The 6,466-nt window shown below is 41.9% G+C and overlaps 1 long non-coding RNA gene across 1 annotated transcript in view; it reads left to right on the top strand.

Moving 5' to 3' along the window:
• The first annotated feature begins 3,712 nt into the window (after window positions 1–3,712).
• Window positions 3,713–6,466, top strand: part of LOC121698803 — a 7,268-nt gene continuing 4,514 nt past the window's right edge. Inside the window, exons 1-2 of the long non-coding RNA XR_006026869.1 lie at window positions 3,713–3,837; window positions 5,657–5,661. This is a non-coding gene — a long non-coding RNA (uncharacterized LOC121698803). The remainder of the gene's footprint in view (window positions 3,838–5,656; window positions 5,662–6,466) is intronic.

Genomic DNA, 6,466 nt, shown 5'->3' with positions numbered 1-6,466 from the left:
ACCAATGTAACAAACTGCAAAGTTGTCTCAGAATGTTTTTTATTGGTCACACACCAAAACACATGAACAATAATTCCAGGCCAGACCTGGCCCTTATGCTCCAGCACTAAACATCTATGTGAGGCTGTATCTACAACACACACTAGTTAGACCCGGTTATGAACACTGTATTCAACTATAAACATAAATACGACAGACAGGATGTACAACATTGGTAACTTGCATGGTTAACATTAACATTCAACATAACACATCACTTGAGCAGCATCATGGGAGCACAGTCATAAGCCAGCTAGGCTCAGTTTGTTACAGTACTGTGCACTATAATATCTTGGTAAGCATAAAATCATTGTTTCAATGTTGCAAGAATGAATGACCAATTGACTAAGAGAAAGAATTGTTCATTGAAGACCTAATGTGCAATGATGCTCAGTATAGGCCATGTTGAGCACTTTACAGTATACGTACCAATGGCCAGCCGTGGCCAGGGTTGGGTCAGATTACTTTGAAATGTAATCCATTACTGACTACAAATCACATGGCAATTTTTGTAATCAGTAACGTAATCAGTTGGATTACCAAAAACATGTAACGTAATCTGATTACTTTAGGGTTACTTTTAGATCACTTCAATAAATATGCCCATTAAGTAAAAGACACCACCACAGAATTGATGAAAGAATTCTCATTCTATTTTTCTCCGCTCTTCTCCAAACATGCACAACTCAGCTTAAGCTTTATAAGGGCACACCTAGAAAATGAATTTAGCTTTCACTGGATTTTTTTGACCCAGGGACATGGCCTGAGATTGGTATAAAAAACCATGACACCATGTCCATTTTAATTGTGGGGGTGAGAAAATGATTATTTTGGGATGTTTTTCAACCAGGGGGACCTGGTGACTTTCTCAAAGTAAACGGTAACACTAAAACAAGAGGCTACATTAAGATTAGGAGGAAAAGATCAGGCAGTGTGCCGAGAGACCTGCCCCAATAGTATGTAAGTTAGTAAGTAAGTATATCTTTTGATCCCGTGAGGATCCGTGAATTAGTGAAGTCGAACCGGCAAGCCCAAAGGCCGAAGCCCTAACCAGTAGGCCATGGCTGCCCCAAAAGGTAGCATTTGAACATTAAACCACACAATGATTCAAAACATACAGCCAAACAAGGCAAGAAATGGTTAACAGAGAACAATATCAACATTTTAGAGCGGACCTCAATCCGTCAAAAAAGGCCAAAGTGATGGCAAATAATCGTTCCTGCCTCAAAACCCAGATTGCTGCTAAAAAGGTGCAGTCTACAATCATTGTGGAGACATGAAGAGGCTTGGTGGGTATTATGAACCATTTTGAGAGCTGTGGTGGTAAATAAAGATGTTTCCAGTGATTGTTTAAAAAGGGTTTTCTGCTTGTCATTCTAGTAAAAAAGGTTGATTTTTGTAATCTGATTACGTAATCCAGATTACATGTAATCCTTTACTACCCAACCCTGGCCGTGGCCTACTGGTTAGTGCTTCAGACTTGTAACCGGAGGGTTGCCGGTTCGAACCCCGACCAGTAGGCACGGCTGAAGTTCCCCTGAGCAAGGCACCTAACCCCTCACTGCTCCCTGAGCGCCGCTGTTGTTGCAAACAGCTCACTGCGCCGGGATAAGTGTGTGCTGAGTGTGTTTCACTAATTCACGGATTGGGATAAATACAGAGACCAAATTTCACTCACGGGATCAAAAGAGTATATATACTTATACTTAAATATTAGTTGTGTTCCCTAAACTAAATTATTATCAATAATTGTTATGTAATGTGATTATATTTTCCTAATAGCAGTGAAAGTCATTGTGTAAAACTGCCTCAGTGCTAATAATGAATAGATGATTATGTTCAATCATCATCTTATTTCTAAATGATCTGTGATGTAGCTAATAAGAAATCCTTAACAATCATGCAGTGTTGTCTCTCCAGCACTGGGAACATCCACCTCACAACCAAGCACTTGTATTCTCTTTTGAAACTTAGTTCAGCAGCATATCAGTTCAGGCAGGGTAAATCTTACATTCTCAGCAGTACCACCAACCTAGAAAATGATTTTGCCAAAAGGGGGACTTTTTTTCACAAACTCTTTGATTACTTGTCACCTCTCCTTTTCCCAGATCCTCAGAAGATTTAAAAAATACAAATCAAAGGTGGGAGTTAGACCTTGTCGAGGTGAACACCTCAACTTTGCCTGAAGCATTTGGGTAATATTCCCTTGAAGAGTTGAGATTCAATCAGATCTTGCTGTTTCGCAGTGACAAATCTTGGCTTGATTCGGCTATGTTCCCTCAGTTACACTATTCAATGTAATTACTAGTCAAGATACAGGTGTGACTTACCCAATCTCTCCTCCCGGGCTCCATTAAGAGGTGACGCTGCCTCTCTCACCCCTTAGCAAGGGGAGGCTGACACACCAGAAAGGGAAGCTTGGAAGTCATTACAATACCTTTTTAAAGGTGTGCCATCGACAGAGTCTTGATGCACATTTACATGCCTTATAGTGACAGGGTGTGCCATTACTGTAAGACCTTTGCTAGTGTTAGATAAAGTAATAATGAAATGGCAAATGTAATTATGATTGTAGATCTCTCTAGTCTATTTGCAGTGTGTGATAATATCTGCGGACAGTGGCCCAGCTGTAGGCCAGTAGATTACGGTCTCGCTGTGTGCCTGTGTATTCCATTGTCCATGATAATTTGTCCAACTTGTAGTGTGAATGATGTTACTGATGGTTCAAAGCCTGAGTAAATGTGACCAGGCGTGGAATTGAGGGTCGCAAGTGCGTTTTGAGTTATTCACAGATTCTGAAAGTGTAGGTTTTAAGCTTTCTAACAATGTCTTACACATGGAAATCCGATAACATTGGAAGAAGTTGTAGCCATTTTAAAGTATACACATCTCAAAGCTACAAGCTGAGAAATCAGCAAGCAAAGATTGGCTACTTTCTCCCTGAATCCATGGGAGGGGAACACAATGGTCCTCATTTGCATGACATTAAGATCAACCCTCCTCCTGTCACGGTCACTGATCTGTCAGCCTGCAATGCAGAGTGTGTTGTAGTGGTCTGAACCATGGTTAACCATTGCAGTTACTATGTGTGTTATTTGATGGATGATGAATTAGAAGATACTTTGTTGAAATGAAAATGATTTTATTACCAAAAAACAGGATGTATACAAGATTTGAAATTGCAGCGCTCTCTAGACCCACAGTGTACATTAAACCTCTTATAAATATGACAATATAAACATAATCACACACACATAATCACAGACAATGACAAGGCACCAGGGGGGTATTCCATCAACCTCGCTAATAAAGGCGGCACTTAACAGAAATAGCCTGGCTTGAACTAGCGTAGACTTTCGCATAAATTCCCATTGTTACCAAGCTGGGATTCACGTTAACCTCATTAATGGAACGGAATTCTCACTAAAATTAGCGAAACTTAGTCAATACAAGACATTCACACATTATTCAAATTAATTGCCCATCGAAACTAGTCGTCATATGATGCTAATGACCCATCGAAACTATCTGTAATGGGTTACAGAACCAGCTAGTAGAAATGGATAGTAGTCTAAAACAAACATGAGATCACGTTTGCAAACCATGTTATTTTGAATGGACACAAAACGCAAAGTAGATAACGTAATCAATAATCAACTAGATAAAGCGTGGAATGATTAGTAATTTCTGATTGACACATCTGAATACCTATCTGAACCCCTATTCCCCCCCGGACACCTCCCCCCAATCAAAACACATCGGAACTGACACATAATATGACACAGAGGGAGCGGTGAGGTGTACTACGAATCTCGATTAGTGGGTTAGCGAGGTATGTTGCGCTCAAAGCCAGGCTATGCTGTGACACGAGAGTGGATCTGTTTTAGTGTCGCTATATCACCATGGTATCTTATGCTGTCAACCAAACCTGGTCGGGAGGAGGTTATGTGCTATAGCTCAAATCGTGTAATCTACCGTACACTGACCAATCAATTGTCTTAAAAACGAAGTTATCTCACGTGTAGGATTCTGTCATATATCTTACAGGTGGAACTCTAATGGTCACGCCCAATTCAAACGCTGGCTTACTTCCTGAAACTTAACCATTTTTAAAGACAAAATATACACTTTTAAAGCAACCAATGCTGTTATCTGAAACATGGAATTGCTTCTTTAGGACTTCAACTTGCACATTCTGCAAAAAAACGAAAATAACTAATTTTGAAAAAAAAAAACTTCAACGTCGTGAATGGCCTCTCGATCACAGCATTGGGCATGTCATAGGCACAGATGGGGTGGGATGGGGTGTTTTTTTAATGGTTCAAAAAGAGAAGGAGATGGAAAATCAGAATTTTAATAATAATTTATTCTTACTATGATAACTCAGTGCGGATCATTCATGTGGGCCATCAGAGACAGATTTATGATTATTGATTGATTATGATTAGGATTATTTTCCGCACACAAAAACATGCATGGTAATCAGTGAGTGAGTGAGTGATGAATGGATGAACTGATTGAGGTCTATACATTTCTGCTTGTCATTCTAGTAAACTATGTGTGTGAGCACGGTGTGTGTGTGTGTGTGTGTGAGAGTGTGTGTGTGTGTGTGTGTGTGTGTGTGTGTGTGTGTGTGTGTGTGTGAGAGTGTGTGTGTGTGAGAGTGTGTGTGTGTGTGTGTGTGTGTGTGTGTGTGTGTGTGTGTGAGCTTTTAATTTGGCCGAGGCGATGAGCTACGCAGTATTTACTCTCGCCTGGATCCTGGATTTAGCGCTTACACTGCCACCCTCCCTCTCAAAGGCTGTCACTGTCTGGTCCGGCGCCATGGCCCATCCATCCCCCAATCACGGCTTAGCCACACAACTGTTGAGCAGGGGAGAGAGGGAGGTCAGGCCAAGCCTGCCACACTGACCTGATAATGTATTATTAGTGGAGGGGAGACAGCGTGTTCGGATTAGTCTGGAATTATATATGCATTTTTCCCCCCTGCAATTGACAAATAAGGGCAAGCTGTTTCCCAAAGCAGGAGATTTTTTAGTTTGAGCCCAGTTATTGGTATTAAGGCGGATCTGGGCTGACCGGGGGGTCGGGGAGGGGCAAGGTTAAGTCCTCCAGTCTTGCTTATGACAGGGCTGGCTCCGCTTCACTTCACTGGGGCAGCAGCAGCTCTTCTCTGGCTCAGGTATGTGGTGCAGTTAAAATGGCTCTCTCCACTGCTCAGAGTCTTGCGCGCTCTTTAAATAACGGAGGAGATATTGCTCTGAGTCTGAGGCATATTACCAGATAGAAATGACAAAAAAGTCCGCACACTAGAGCTCCATTAATTTTTTCTTTTTATTCACCACATGTGACGTTTCGGGACACACTGCCCTTCCTCAGAACAAGGAAACCGAAACGTCACATGTGGTGAATAAAAAAAAAAAAAATGAATGGAGCTCTAGTGTGCGGACTTTTTTGTCATTTTTATTGTTGCTTTTTGAGTCCAGCACCTACTTTTTAACATTCAGATGTGCACACCCTCTTCTACATTATTATATTACCAGATAGAGAAAGCAGAAACTAAAAAGTGTGTGTGTTTGTGTGTGTGTGTGTGTGTGTGTGTGGAGGGGGGGGGTAGGTATTGTGATGTGTTGGATGCTTCGCCGAAAGACTTCTGGGGTTTTAAAACATCCATCAGAGACAGACGGACACCTGGGGGTTCCACTGGAAGAAGCTGTCTGCCTGTAACAAAGCCTCTTGTTACACACAGACTTCTCTGTCAGAGCATCGCCTGGTCAGAGTTCTCTGTCTCCTGCAATGAATCCGATGCCCACCAAGCCTGACTCAAAAATACCTTCTCTCTCCATCTCACCCTAACTCACCCTATCTCTTTCTTCTAGGTCTCCTTACAGTCTTTACACACACACACACACACACACACATACACACACACACACACACTTTCTCTCACTGTCTCTTACACACACACCACATAACTACACACACACACACACTTTCTCTCTCTCTTTCTCTCACTCTCTCTTACATACACACACACATACACATACACACACACCACACACATACATACAACTACACACACACAAACAAACACACACACACACACACACACACACACACACAGGCTCTCACTCTCACTCTCTCAAGCTGTTTGGTTTTGTCTTAGGTGTGAGAAAGTGAAAAACAGCCCCATCAATATTGGCTTTCCCTGCTGTCTCCCACCCACTGCGCTAAGAGCCTCAATTTACCCAGTTATGCTTCTATACACCAGCCAGGGCTGCATTGCCGCTTTCCCAATAACCTGATTGCCTGGCCATGCTGGCTACATGCACCTTTATACAGTCACAGATAAGCCCTCCTGGCCACACAAGTGCTATGTACAGTATGCCAATTTGTCAAGTTAGCACATTACGTTAGCATGTTACGT

Source organism: Alosa sapidissima, chromosome 23 (assembly GCF_018492685.1).
Source record: "Alosa sapidissima isolate fAloSap1 chromosome 23, fAloSap1.pri, whole genome shotgun sequence".
In the NCBI taxonomy this organism is placed as follows: Eukaryota; Metazoa; Chordata; class Actinopteri; order Clupeiformes; family Clupeidae; genus Alosa; species Alosa sapidissima.
Note: the sequence above shows the minus strand (reverse complement) of the source record. Positions and strands in the feature narration are given on the sequence as shown.